General features: G+C 36.8%; 1 pseudogene; it reads left to right on the forward strand.

Moving 5' to 3' along the window:
- The first annotated feature begins 388 nt into the window (after positions 1-388).
- Positions 389-15,432, forward strand: LOC113069196 (putative histone-lysine N-methyltransferase PRDM6; annotated as a pseudogene).
- The last annotated feature ends 285 nt before the right edge of the window (positions 15,433-15,717 follow it).

The following is a 15,717-nucleotide window of genomic DNA, read 5'->3' on the forward strand; positions in this document are numbered from 1 at the left end:
GTAAAATGCCCTACATTCAGAAACAGCGCTTTCCCAAAACTTTCTCAAGCGTCTGGAAGGAAAGGCTGGGAAACTAGTTATGCAGTCTTATCTGCTGCGTCAACGAGCGACTTAAAGAAATAGACTAATACAATTATCAAATGCCTGATTGATAGAGTCATTAATTATCATGCACACTCAAACAGAAAAATTCCGATTATAATTTACGATCCCAGCAACTCTACGTGTCTTTTTTTTCTTTCTTTTTTTGTGTGCATTGCGTGATCACGCATAGAGTCATTTATTGTCATGCAAACTCAAATATAAAATTCCGACAATAATTCAAGATTCCAGCAACTTTTTTTCTTTTTGTGCTGTGCTTACTTTTGTACAATGCCTGCACGCACTTACCTAATCTAATGCATGACACGCCACTTAAAAAAAAGTAATGCCAAATTAAAACCAAGCGCTCAGCATCACTTAGAGGCGCGTGCTCGTTCGGGAGCGCGCTGCGCATGCACGCGCCGAAAGGGGTTCGAGCAGAGCTCGCGGTCAATGCTGAGATGTTGTGAGTGTCCAAGAGTCACAGCCTGGACTCTTCTGACAGGGTAAGTGTGTTTCACTCGCGAGCGCTTGCTCTTGACTCGCACAAACATGCGTCGCGAGCGCAGGACACCGGAGCGCCTCGGCTTCTGTGTTGTAGTGTGTTTAGACGCGCGCGGCGGCCTGACTAGTTAAGTTAACCAGCGATTCTTTTCTGGAGAGCACATGAAAGTCCACCACCATCTTCATCATCATCATCCATCATCTGTGCTGCTGTTACAGTCGGACATGCTGAAGCCGGGCGAGCCGAGCGGGTCTGCTTTCCTCAAAGTGGACCCGACCTACATCCAGCACTGGCAGCAGCTCTTCCCGCAGAACAGCGCGCTGAAAGCCGCTTCCCTTCCGCCTCCGGTGCCGCAGAGACCCAGCCTGATCTCCTCCAGCTCCTCCAGCTCCAGCGCGTCTCCCGCGGGTCACATCGCGCTGCTCGGACACCCGCTGAGCTCCGACTCCGCCGGAGGATCGTCTCAAGCCAAAGAACTTTGTTTGTCGTCCAACTTTAAGAATGATAAAGGCTCGCGACTGAAGCTGAGCTCCGAGGAGCTGGACTATTATCTGTACGGACAGCAGCGGATGGAGATCATCCCGATCAACAACCACAACGGAGAGCTCAACAACCGTGTGTAGATTCATGCTCTTCCATAACACACACACACACACACACACAATCATAAAAATAAACAAGAGAAAAGAAGCGTCACATGGGAACTTTCTTAAACATCGCGTTCTTGTTTTGAAGGAGCGCAGCGCATCTGAAGAAGCTGTCATTATCATTAACACATACCCTTCAGTAAAATATAGAAGGATATACATGTTTGTATTTTTTTACTTTAAAGAAAGGTATAAGCAGCTCAAGAGAGAAACATGGTTTTTGAAAACCTAATTATTTGAGGAAGAAGTATTTGACAAAACGAGCGCTTTATTGAGCTGCAAACCTAAAACTGTTTCTGGCTATTCGTTTTTGAGAAAAAGTCAATTTACGTGTTTTTGCGATTTAGAAAATATATTTAAATGAATAATTTAGTTTTATGATAAAGCAGCACTGGTTTAGTCTACATTATTTTAGTACATGTTTATAGAACAGTTTCTCAGTATTTTATGTAATGGGCCGAAGATTGTGTTGTGCATCTGATTTTACTGAATTCTAAAGAGTGATCGAATTAATTTTATTCTCAGGCAGGTGTGTGTTGAAGAGTTTTTATCCAGATCAGTGAGAAGAGCCGTATCGAATATCCTGAAATCGTTTACTGAAATCAAGGAAACTGTCTCAAATTAAAATGAATATAAATAAAACAAAAAGGACATTCACAATGAAGAAAATGCATTTTAATCTCATCTTTATTTTAAAACGTTTAATGAATAAACCTTTTTAGCAGATTTGTAGCCTAGGCCTGTAGTATTTAAATTGGCGGAGATGTCTTGAATATGTTTAATTAAAAATCAAATATATGATAATTATTACATTGATTGTCAATGCAACAATTGAAATCATTTTTGCTTTGAATTCTTCTGAATGATCTGAATCTTTAGGTTTTGTCCCGTTATATTCGGATCTGTGGATAATTAAATGCGCGCTGTGATGCTCGGAGGGAAATACAGTCCGAGTGATCAGCAGATCTTCATCGATACATGAGGGATGAGAGGACAACACACAATTAATTGCTGTATAGTTTTGTGGAGTGAGTCCGGATCACTGATCGATCTGCTCCATCGGGCCACATTCATCATCCCAACACGGGACATGTGTGTCTCCGGGGGATCCGACACTTCTTTATCTACATGCGCGATCCTCAGCCCATATTTCAGAGCAGTGCAGCTCATTTAGAAAGCGCTTTACACACAACACATGCAAAACTACTGATGCACAGCACAACATAAGACAAACACGATTCGAGACTAAAGCGCATCTACAAAGCAACTAAAGTCAGTTTAGAAGACGATGCACATTGCGATTTAGGTCACTTTAATGATAGAAAAAGAAACGTTTTAAGAGACATCTCACTCAGAATGTGTTTAAATGCTTAACGCTATCATTTTTTACTCGTTTCGTGCAGTTTTTTTAATCATTAAAGTCAGTCATTTAAAATCGAATGCATAATTATTTTGCATAAAGTCAGTAATTTTAAGTCTAATGCACTGAATATTTTTATGCATAACTTCAGCTTTTTTTGTGCATAATTTAAAGTCAATAATTTCAGGCGAAATGCACGTTTTGTGAATAAAGTCAATAATTTAATCTGTTTTTATGTCATTTCAAATCTATAATTTTAAGTCAAGTGCACAAATTTGTTTTTCTAAATATGTTTTTGCACAATTCATGGTACATCATTTAAAATCAATAGCAATTTTGTGTGTGTGTGTGTGTGTGTGCATAAAGTCAGTCATTTATAGGCACAAATAGAAGCACATTTTTTTGAGTGATTACTATTGTGAAATAATTTAGAAGCTGATAAATGCATCTGTTTTTTGGTTTAAATTCGTTCTTGAGCCTGTACCTACGCACGGGTTCAAGCACAGAAGCAGAAATGTCTTCATGCATCAGCTGACAAAAGCACAATTTAAAGTTTGTGTGTGACTCAGTGAAGGGGATCTCGGGGGCCGTTCGGGGTCCCATCTGTGTGTGGGTAAATAAGCGTCCCTCTCGCTGTGCCGTCCCTCAGGCTGTGACATGTGTGCGGACAACCGTAACGGAGAGTGCCCCATGCACGGACCCCTGCACTCGCTGCGGAGGCTGGTGGGGACCAGCAGCTCCTCGGTGACCGCTGCTCCTCCAGACGTCCCGGACTGGCTCAGGGATCTTCCTCGTGAGGTGTGTCTGTGCACCAGCACCGTCCCGGGTCTGGGATACGGCATCTGTGCGTCCCAGCGTATCCCACAGGGCACCTGGATCGGGCCCTTCCAGGGCGTCCCGCTGCCGCTGGACAAGGTGCAGTCGGGATCCGTGCGAAACACAAGACACTTATGGGAGGTGAGTGTGTGTGTGTGTGTGCGGGAACATCCTGATGTGTCCAACACAAAGAGGGGTGGATTAGAAAAAGCCCAAACACACTAACTAAAGGTCAGCAGCTTTAGAGAGAGAGAGAGAGAGAGAGAGAGAGAGAGACAGAGTGCAAAATATAAACTTATAGTTGCAAGAAAGATGTGATGGAAAAACTGAACTGTGAGATTAAAAGGACAAATAAAAAACAAATCATATAATTTAAAACCAGAAATCTGAGTTGTAATTGTAAAAATCTTAGATTAATGTGATATAAATATGCATGTCTGTGGATAAAATGTCAGAAATGTGAGATTAAAAAGTTGCAGGCACCTTTTTAATATTTGTATTCCTTGGTAGAAACAGATTTCCATAGATGAGGATAAAGCTAAACTTCTTACACGCTCAGAGAAAGGTAGAGAAGCTGCTAAGATGCTCCAGTTCGGGTGAATAAAGTACAGAAGAGAGAAGACTGACAGCTGTTTGAATGTTTTAAAGCTGAGGTGAAAGTCTGGGTTTGTGATGCATGCGGAGACAGAGATGTCTGCTTCAGAGTGACGTCAGTTTCTACAGTAAAAATTCCTCTAGATTCGAGTGAACGCTGTGTGTGTGTGTGTGTGTGTGTGTGTGAGCGGAGAATGAAAGGCTGGAATGTGTAAAACACAAACATTTGAGCCTGACCTGAAATAGCAGTGCGAGCGCGGCTGAATGATTCTCTGGAGTGTGTCAGAAATCACTGCTAATGGAGAATGAATCAGCGGCTGGCTTCGGCCGAGTGGTAGCTCCACAGATTCATATTTCCCCTGTTAGATCATCTATTAGTTTAATATGAGCGAAACAGATCGCACGCCGCGCTCATTACGGCCGATCCAGCGTTTGATGAAGTCTGTCTGACCTTTTATTGACGTGTTATTACGCTCAGCGCTGATGGATGGACGTCTGTCGCGTTAAACACCTGATGGCAGCCATTTATTCAGTCAATTAGGAGAAAATTAAACTCTTTAAATGACAGAGATATACAACAGAGATAATGATAGTCCAGGTGTAATTCATTAGAGAAGCACACACACACGTTTATCATCTAAAGCTGAATAAATCATCTCTCCATTGATGTCTGGTTAAAAAATACAAATTATTGTGTTAAATAGGAAAAGATTTGAATAGACGTTCCACAAAAAAAGTAGCATTATAAAGAAACAATCTGATTCAGCTTTAAGTAATGATATTAAAAATGAAAACTGAAATATGAAATGACACTCTAAATGTCTTAACGAGTGAGTCATTGAATCATTCTTTCAACTGATTCATTCAAACAGCTATTTCATTCAGAAACAAATCAAGTGACTCTTTATGAACGAGTCACTGAATCAATGAATCACTCGATGTGTTCAAATGGCTGATTCATTTAGAAACAAACCGAGTTATTGTCTTTGTGAAAGAATCACTGAATCATTGACTCACTTGATTTGTTCAAACAGCAGTTTATTAAAAAAAAGCAAGTGAATGTCTTTATGAAAGAGTCACTGAATCATCGACTCACTTGATTTGTTCAAAAGCTGATTCATTCAGAAACGAATCACTGCTGTGTGTTGATCAGAGATGCTCCGCTGTTCTGCTGTGCCTTGATTGGAACTATTTAAATTAACAAAATTGACCAAAACTGAATTTTTTTGTCTAAAACACAATATAAACTTCATGTTTATTGAACCTTTGATTGGTATAATATAGTATATAATAAATAGTATAATGGTATATTTCAGACAAATACTGATCTTTGCATCTTTCTAAGAATCTTGAAGAATCTTTCTAAGAAACTGTTTAAAATATTAATAATAATAATAGTCAGAAATGTTTCTTGAGCAGTAAATCATCATATTATTCTGATTTCTGAAGATCATGTGACACTGAAGACTGGAGGAATGATGCTGAAAATACAGCGGAGCATCACAGAAATAAATTACACTTTAACACAGATTCACACAGAAAACAGATGATTTAAATAGTAAAAATATTTCAAATTTTTACTGTATTTGCTGTACTTTGGATCAAATAAATGCAGGCTTAGTGAGCAGAAGAGACTTCTTTAAGTTTGACTGGTATAGTGTATACATATGATGTGATTTTTTGCTCTCATATCTTGAATTTTATTCTAATATAACTTAATTCTATCAGTCAGTCGTCCTGCATCATGTTCATCAGAAACTGCGTCAGTGTGTAATGATGGAAAGGTCTGGACGGGGCGCTGCATTAAATGCATTTTAACACGTTATTCATTCCACATTTAATTGCACCAAGTGAATGTGTTAAATGGACATCCTCGTGTATGTCTGTATGTGTATGAGGGATAAATCAGATGTAAACATGTCTCGCAGTAAAAGCGTGTCTTGTTCGAGGCGCTGTCAGTGAGTAATGTGACGTTTATGAACTAAACACTGTACCTGTGCTGTTTTACTGCGTTAAAATAAACTCCAGCGAGAGTCTCAGTGCATCTCACAGGAGAAGAGTCAGGAGATCTTCGGTTATGGAGGAAGATGACTTTTAAAGGAACAGTCACCCCAAAAAAAAAAAAAGATCACTCTGTCATCATTTAGTTGCTCTCATGTTCTTTGTTTCTTCTGTTAAATACAAAATAAGATATTCTGAACAATTTTGGGATCCAAACCATTTCTGGTCCCCATTGACTTCCATAGTGTTTTGTCCATATTATGGAAGTCAATGGGAATGGGAAAGTCAACCAGAATTTGCTTGTTTGGGAGAAATATTCCCTTAAAAGATCTTAAATATTTTAGTATCATTGAGATAATATTGTAGTTTTTATCAATAGTTTGAATAAGTTATTTAGTTAATTAGTTATTTTTTGTTTGTTTTAGTAAGCTGTTTTTGTGGGTTTTTTTTATTAGATTTTCTAATACAAGTGTTCTTTGTAATTTCAGTTTTAGTTTTATTTATTTTGGGTAATTAAATGAAACTAAACGAAAAAAGGTGAAAATGTGTATTATTTTTTTAAACAGATTAAACAGTAAATGTGTGTTTTGTGTTAATTGTTATTAGATTTTCTAATATAAGTCGTTCTATTTCAGTTTAGTTTTAGTATTTTAGTACATCAAATTAAACTAAATGAAAATAGAGGAAATTTAGTTTTTTATTTAAATATTTTCTTTTTTTACAGCAATTTTTATTATTTTTTTGTCTTTTTTATTACATTTTCTAATACGTTTTTTTTTTCAGTGTTTTTTGTTTTGGTACATAAAATGTGTTATATTATATAATGTCTATATAATTTTAATAATTGTTTTTTATATTTTAGTTTAGTTTGTCATTTTAATGCATCAAGTTAAACTAAATAAAAAATGACAACAATTTTTGTTGAAGCTTTTGTAACTTGAAGTTATATTCATGTTTTAAATAAATCTCATTATATGAATTATTATATTATGGATTGATCATGTTATTTGAAGTAACGCAGGATGGCGGCGGTTCTGTGTCTTGGATTGACTCTACATTGGGGCAGAACATAGTCTGAGCATGACTGAATGCTTTTATGAAACACAAATATCTCTGCCTCTGCAGATGTTGGTGAATAATATTTTCTGATCTCGTCTGCTGTGATTGGCTGAGCGTGATGATGTCATCGCCGCAGGCCGCCGGCCAGGATAATTATTTGATTTCTGCTCTTGTTTAACCAGGTTCCACGCTGTAATTCGTCACTGAACTTATTTCATGCTTCATTTGTGTCAGTGTTGTGAGAGAAAGCATCTCTAACCGTATCTGAACGCAGAACACGGCGGATCTGAGGAATGAGCGTCTCGCTCTGTTTTCACTGGAGGTTTTTATGGTTGCTTCGTGTTATTTTAAGGCTTGTTTAGTCTGTACGTCTGACTTTAAGTGCTTATTTTTGACATCCAGCTCAACTGTTATGATATTATTATGATGGGAACACGGCTATGGTGGTAGAAATGACTGTATTTAACACACATACAGTAGATAGCCGTTTCAGCTTTGTTCTGTAAAATTCCATTGGTGCCCGGGTCCTAAAAATGATATAAACCCTTATAATGCTGTTTAATCAGGATAGCAATATAATTAGGTTACAATATTAAATGCAAACTAAAAGTATCTATCTATTTATATATAAGCCCTTCAGAGATCTAAAATCTATTTTACAGGAGTTTCCTGTTCAAGATAAAATAGCATCAAAATTAAAAGTGCTAAATAAAACCACAAACACTCTTAAAACAGCACTGAATCCGTCACAAGGCGATGAAACTGTGTAGGTCCTGACCTGAAGCGTTTCGTTACTTAATAACATTCTCAAACTGTTGGCACAAAGACAGTATTGATACAGTGTTTGTGGAGCGTTGCTCTGAAACATTGTAACTGTTTACAGAACATTCAAAAGTAACGTTCCAATAAAGTGATCAAATGTAACAGTTCCTCAATGTTTCCTCTAACTTTCAGAAAAGTTACATTTGACATTGGGAACATTCTAAGAACATTTAAAGGCAGCGTTAGCACTGCAGGTTCTTTTAGTTTGTTATCTTGCACACAAGACGAGGACGACTGAGAGTTCTGACGGTGTTTGTGGATGTCTCTCTTCTAGATTTACGATCAGGAGGGAACCTTACAGCACTTTCTTGACGGGAACGAGCCCAGTAAATCGAGCTGGATGAGGTACATCCGCTGCGCCAGACACTGTGGAGAGCAGAACATGATGGTGGTGCAGTACAGGTAGAGAAACTAACTAACTAACTAACTTAACTAAACCAACCCACACCAGCACACAACACCTGACTGATCTGACAAAACTCTAAAAATACAGGTATTGTTCCGTTAGGATTAGATTAATTAACAGAAGATACAGGAAAGGAAATTGTTTATAAAAATCAGCAAGCGGTGTCCACACATAAAAACATAACAGACTTATATATATTTTAATACATACTTATACATGTTTTATTTTATTATTATAATAATAAAAAAAAATCTAAATTATGGTCTTTTTGTATTTTTTAAATATTATTTTTTATATATATATTTTTATATTAAAATGAAATAATAATAAAATATATATTTTCTGTATAGTGTGTGGACAGAACTTGCAGATTTTTGTATGTTAAACCTCCCAAAACCTCTTTATAAAGTACAAACGGAAAAATAGTTTTTCGATTAAAAAACAAAGTTTTCTGTTGGTTTCAGTCTGTAGTATTTCTAGCTGTATATAAAGACGGTAAAGTCCTTGTTTAGTTGAACACGTGTTTGTCAGTCGGTGTCTGATGATGTTCCACAGAGCTCAGACTGAAGGGGGTTAATATTGAGCAGATCTTCTTCATGAAGCCCGTGTTGTAGTGCGCTCCAGATCTTCTGTTATGATCTGTAATATCTGTCTGGACTCCTCTTCAAAGCGGCCGCTGCTGGATGGAGTTAGGTCTGATCTGGCATCTCCTGCGCAGGGGGCATCCCGCACCTCTCCATCTCTCACACAACCACAGCAGTGCTCCGCCGTCAGCTGGCTTTGATCTGCACAGATTCAGGATTGGTGTTTGGGAGGTGACGTGTTGGTCCGGACCACCCATCGCTCCCCAAACAGACTCTTTCACTGGAGCGCTGCAGTGTTTATGTTGAGCCGAGCCGATGTTTTCTCTCTTACGAGATGCTCTGATTTATAGACTCGGCTCTTGTTTTATTTTGATGTCGTGGTGGATGAGACTAAATCAAGGATGACGATTAATTCAAGCGTGATGATGAATGATTTAGTGGATTTACATATTGTATTGTGTGATGTGATTTCTAAGCATTGAGTGTGAATGTTTCAGGTCGTGTATCTTCTACCGAGCGTGTGCAGATATCCCTCGAGGAACAGAGCTGCTGGTGTGGTACAACGACAGCTACACGTCTTTCTTCGGGATCCCGCTGCAGTGCGTCGCACAAGACGAAAACTGTAAGAGAAGCTCTCGTCTGAACCGTACACACACTTATTCCCACCACACACACACTGATGCATCTCTGAGGAGTCATACGTGTGTTTTCCATGATTTCGTCATCTGTTGCATCAGTGACATTCAGATTCAGATGTGTCTTGTCACATTTAGTCGCTGATACATGCACAGATCTCATCCGGGATGGTTTTCAGTTTCAGCTTTTTATTTGCAAGAAGTTCACGCTGGTTCTGCTCAGTTTTGGTGGTTTTGGTAAATGTTTCACCAACATATAAGTGCATCTGATTCAAGATAACAATTTCTAAAATGTGCAACTGTTTCGAAAATGTAACGACAACACGATTCAAGTAACATTTTCTTAAAAACAGATAAAACCATCTGGTTCGGTAACACTTTATATAGTGCTTAAAGGTTTTTATTATGCACGTTTTAATACATTTGATCTTTTCATGCATAACTGTAACAAAAGTTCAAATGCATCTTGTGTTTTAATGCTTTATACTTTCTAAAGGCAGAAAAATATTAAAACTGTGGTTACAATAATTCATGAGATCACGTGCATAATTAATACATCAAAACTACTTTTATAATGCATTATACTGTATATAAAGGCTTTAAGTGAAGTTCAGTTCAAAACACTTAGTAAGAGAATAAATGTTTTAAAATTAAATTATAAAAACGTAAACATAATGAACGCTAACAGTTTATTATAATTGTTTTTTTTTTACAACTCTTTTGCTTTAGACCATCTATTAATGTTAAATCCACCAATAAAATTTTAAGGTTTCAACTGCATCTGTCTGCATCTTCAAATGTTAAAAAATTACTTTAATGAAGTTGATTACTTCTAACAAAAAAGTTTTTGCTCAAATCAATAAAAAAATTAAAATAATGTGTTTATAATTTCTAAACAGGAGAGACTTGGTGTTGTTTTAAAGCAAAGGGAAATATATATCGGCATTGGCTATCGGCCAAAACAATTAGAAAAATATCGGATATCGGATATCGGATATCGGAAAAAATCGAATATGGTGCATCCCTAGTTTGAATGAGTGGATAACTCAGAAGAACTCAGCTCAGTGTTTCTGAGAGAGTGAGTCTGACAGTCCAGTGTTTACAGCACACAGACTTTATGAGCTCAGTCTGCTTACTGTCGTCTTTACACAGAACAGTGTGTCATGTGACCGGAGAAATACTGTGAGAGAGGAGCTCTTCGCTTTGTCTGTGGAGCCCAGGATTGATGTGTGAGTCTGAGGATATGAAGTCTCAGATCTGCTCAGATGTAGATGTAATGAATGCAGTCAGCGGCGTCCTGAGATGCTCTGTCCTGCGGAGCCGTGTGTTTCTCCACGTTCAGTCTAATCTCAGGTCTGCGGCTGACGACTTCTGGAGCTTCATGCTTCATGCTGCATCGAACGCGCTGGCGTTATTGAATCAGAGCGCTCTCACATGTCTCGTCTTACATTCGGCTAATTCAGTGTTTATGTGCACTGCATGCTGTGTGATGATGAATGTGGAATGTGTTCAGCCTTTCTGAACATCAAGTGTCTGAAGACGTCGATTCATCGGCCGAGATCTGACTCCATGGCTGATTCTCTGATGCTGTTTAGTTAGAATAGATAAACTTATTATATTGGATACATTTATTTTTAAATCACAATAATATTTCATAAGTAAATGCAGCCTTGGTGAGCAGAAAATAGTTTTTTTCATAAAACATGGGAAAAAACCTCCTGTAAAGTAGTGTATATAAATGATCAATGACTCTTTATAGATGGTCAGAATAGTCAAATAGTATCGTTGATTTAGAATTAGATTAGATTAATTGAATTAGATTCTATTTCCTGTCTTCATTTTTTAAAGTTTAATATATATATATATATATATATATATATATATATATGCATTTATTTATTTAAATATGAATTTATATATTTTAAATATGTTTTATATATCTTTATTTACTAGTTTTATTTCAGTTCATTTTCATTAGGTATTTTAGTACTTCAACAAAAATAAACAACTAAGTGAATATAACAAATGTTACTATCTAACTGCTTTTTATGGTTCATATTAAAAATATTTGATAAATTAAAATTATTTTTGAAATATTTTATTTTGGAAAATATTTATATTATTTTAAGGAAAATATTTTATACATTTTAAAAGCATATATATATATATATATATATATATATATATATATATATATATATATATACTTTTCGGAGAACAGAAGCAGTCATCAGTGTCACAGACGTATATTTGTAGAAATAGACAACAATACATTGTTTGAGTCACAATTATACATTTCTCTTTTAGGAGAAAAATCTTAAGGATATTAAGTAAAGATCATGTTCCATGAAGATATTTTGTAAATCTCCTACCGTAAATATATCAAAACGTAATTTCTGATTAGTAATATGCATTGCTAAGAACTTCATCTGAGTGATTTTCTCAACATGTAGATTTTTTTATTTGCTCCTTCAGATTCCAGATTTTCAAATAGTTGTATCTTAAATCCCTCACAAACCATACTGTACATCAATCATAAAATAGAATTTGGGTTCAGATCTGTCTAATGTGGAGTAACCGAGTGTTTCTCGGCTTGACTCGGGTGTTCTTCTGCTGTTTCTGTGGCAGTGAACGTGCCGTCTTCTGTCATGGAGGCAATGTCCTCGTCAGGACTCGCTCCAGCCCTTCAGTAAGAGTCCCAAACCCTCGTCTTCCTCGCTGCTGCCGCGCTCCATGGTCTTCCCTCAGACGCCCTGCTCTCGGAGCTTCTCTCTGCTGGACAAGAGTCACGTGGAGTCCAGCCTGAGTCAGATGAGCGGGAAGAACCAGCGCGTGCTGGCCAGCCCACGTCCACCAGCCAGCTGAGCTCCGACTTCAGCGACTGGCATCTGTGGAAGTGTGGCCAGTGCTTCAAGACCTTCACGCAGAGGATCCTGCTGCAGATGCACGTGTGCACGCAGAACCCCGACAGGTACCAGGCGTATTATTGCTCTTGTGTTGTTTGGATTGTTTCTGTCGTCATCATTTGTGAGTCGCTTTGGATGGAAGCATCTGCTAAATGATTAAATCTAAAGTAAATACAGACTGATTGGAAGCAGCTTTACGAAGATCAACAATATTATAAATTATTACACATTTATACATTTTTAAATCTCGCCTTAAAACTCATTTGAATTCAAATTCAGTTATAAAGCAGCTCTACTGAACACAAGTGTCATAGTTCAGCTCAATCAGGTAAATTTGACAAAATTAATTATAAAAAAAATTCAGTTCTTAGATTCTTAATTTGAAACTTGATCCTTAACTATAAGTAGCTTTACAGAAGACATAAGTGTCATAATTCAATTCAGTTTCATGTTGATTCAATTCAGTTCAATAACAGATTCAATGCTGCAAATTTGATGAATTATAACATAAATTAAATTATTCGATTCTAAAACTGAAATTCAGTTGTCTGCTATAAAGCAGCTCTTTAGAAGTCAAAAGTGTCAAAATTCAGCTAATAAACAATAAATAATATTCATAAATTAATTCAGAATTGAAATTCCGTTATAAAGCAGCACTTCTGAACACAAGTGTCACTTTAGTTCAATCAGGTAAATTTGACAAAATTAATTATAAAAAAAATTCAGTTCTTAGATTCTTAATTTGAAACTTGATCCTTAACTATAAGTAGCTTTACAGAAGACATAAGTGTCATAATTCAATTCAGTTTAATGTTGATTCAATTCAGTTCAATAACAGATTCAATGCTGCAAAATTGATGAATTATAAAATAAATTAAATTATTCGATTCTAAATTGGAAATTCAGTTGTCAGCTATAAAGCATCTCTACAGAAGACGAAAGTGTCAAAATTCAGCTCAATTCAGTAGAGTTTATTCGTTTCTACAAAGAGTCGATGTTGCAAAGCTCATAAATTCTGAAACAAATCAGTTCTTTGATCCTTAGTTTCGAATTTGATTCTTAACTAGTGTTAATTTTGTGTCTTTGGTGTACTATTAAAGTTTTTTTATATATATATTGAAACTATCTTTATTTTTAAATTTAGTTTTCCTTGTGATTTTAAGTTTTTTCAAAGTTTTAGTAATTTTTGTGTTTTTGTAATTTTTAACAGTTTTTTGTGTTTATTCATAAATTAATTAATCAATTGTGTTTTTAACAATTTTTATGGTTTTAATTATAGACAGAGTTGTAGATTTAGAGAATTATAATACTCTGTTCTTAGCCATAAAGCAGCTTTGGAGAAGACGGAAGTGTCATAATTCAGTTCATTTCAGATTCAATTCAGTTCTGTAACAATGCTGATGTTGCAAAGTTCATTTTTAAACAAATTCAATTCCTAATTTGAAATTTGTTTCCTAACCAGTGTTATTTTATTATTAGTAAGATGTTATAGTATTCTATTAATATTTTGAATATTTGTCATTTTTTAATTTTCTGTTTCTATTTAAATTTTAAAGTTTTAGTTTTATTTTTTTTGTTATTTTAGTACATCAAGTTAGAATTTTTAGTCTCAACTAGCTGAAAATATGAATATTTTTTATATTTTCTTTTATTCTAATTCATGCTTATTTTATATTGCACTTAACATATATAAATAGTTTTTAGTATCAGTTTTACTTCCAGTTAACTGTAAAACCTGTTCTTAAGTATAAAGCTTCTATAGAAGTCAACAGAGTGCTAATAATTCAGTTCGAGTTCAGTGTTTTCGACTTGCGTCTGGACTTCTGATGATTCAGATCCGTTCACACGGTGAATCTGAGCATCATGATGGGATTCGTTCTGAGATCTTCACGTCTGAAGGTTTCCTGAGTTGATTTAACATGAGTGTAACATCATCTCTAAACCTAATTAAAACACAGCCGAGCATGTATTGGAAATATTTTGCTTAGCTCTATTTTCCGTGCTGCGTTCAGTTCTATAAATCAGCTGCGCTTCACAAAGACATCCCCAGTCCAGACGTGATGCAGAGGAAAACAGATGCCACTTATTCAATAAACTAATATTCATACAGAAGAAAAATGTTTGCGGGATGAAGTCGATGTGAGGCTTTGTCGATACTCAACTTTATGACCCCGAGGCGCAGATAAAATTTAGCTGAACGAGGCAATCCGGGACGATCTGAGCTGATGCTTTATAGTCTTTGGCTTCTACATATTTATTGATGTTTAGTTTATATGTAGATTTGCGCTGGATAAATCACGGCATCATTGCGCTGCTGTGTTCTGCTGATGCGCAGGTGTTTTTCTTGTTTTTGTTCGCTCACATCAATCTCAGCGGTGACACGTTTCATTAACGAGTCATTCATTACCAAATCGAGCAGAAGAAATATTCTCGAGTAAGACATCCGCTTGCGCTCTGAGCTGAAGGTGCGTCTGGTGGAGGTCTGGAGGGTTATTTATGTCTCCGGCCGCTGCAGCAATAAACAATAAGTGTACATTAATCACTCGTGCTGCTGTAGTTAAAGCAGCGCACACATTCATCATCTGAAGATATTCAGCATCAGACAGAGAAACTTCAGTCCCTCGCTCAGCTTCGTCAGGAAACACTGACATCAGAGCTGGAACTCTTCATATATAGACTATAGAGAGTGTGTGTGTGTGTGTGTGTGTTTAATCGTCAGCTCATCTGATGCTGAGACGGTGCAGCTCTGGGGTTATTGGTGATGAGGGTCACTCTGTGTTTCAGGCCGTATCAGTGCGGTCACTGCTCGCAGTCGTTCTCGCAGCCGTCCGAGCTCCGCAATCACGTGGTCACACACTCCAGTGACCGGCCCTTCAAGTGCGGCTACTGCGGCCGAGCCTTCGCCGGAGCCACCACGCTCAACAACCACATCCGCACACACACCGGGGAGAAGCCTTTCAAGTAAGTAACAGTGAGTACCAGCCGTTCCTAAAACCCTCTGTTTCACAACGATATATGCATTACTGTACAGTCCATACACTTCAGATTCTCCAACAAGCACCGGACATGCTTTCAAGCTCTCGATTTTTAATCATGCAGGTGCTGGTCATATACTTAGAATATCATCAAAAAGTTGATTTAAGTCAAACTTATTCATTGCACACAGACTGATATATTTCAAATGTTTATTTCTTTTAATTTTGATGATCATAACTGACAACTAAGAAAAATCCCAAATTCAGTATCTCAGAAAATTAGAATATAACTTAAGACCAATACAAAGAAAGGATTTTTAAAAATC

This window comes from Carassius auratus, unplaced genomic scaffold (genome assembly GCF_003368295.1).
Source record: "Carassius auratus strain Wakin unplaced genomic scaffold, ASM336829v1 scaf_tig00001026, whole genome shotgun sequence".
Taxonomy (NCBI): Eukaryota; Metazoa; Chordata; class Actinopteri; order Cypriniformes; family Cyprinidae; genus Carassius; species Carassius auratus.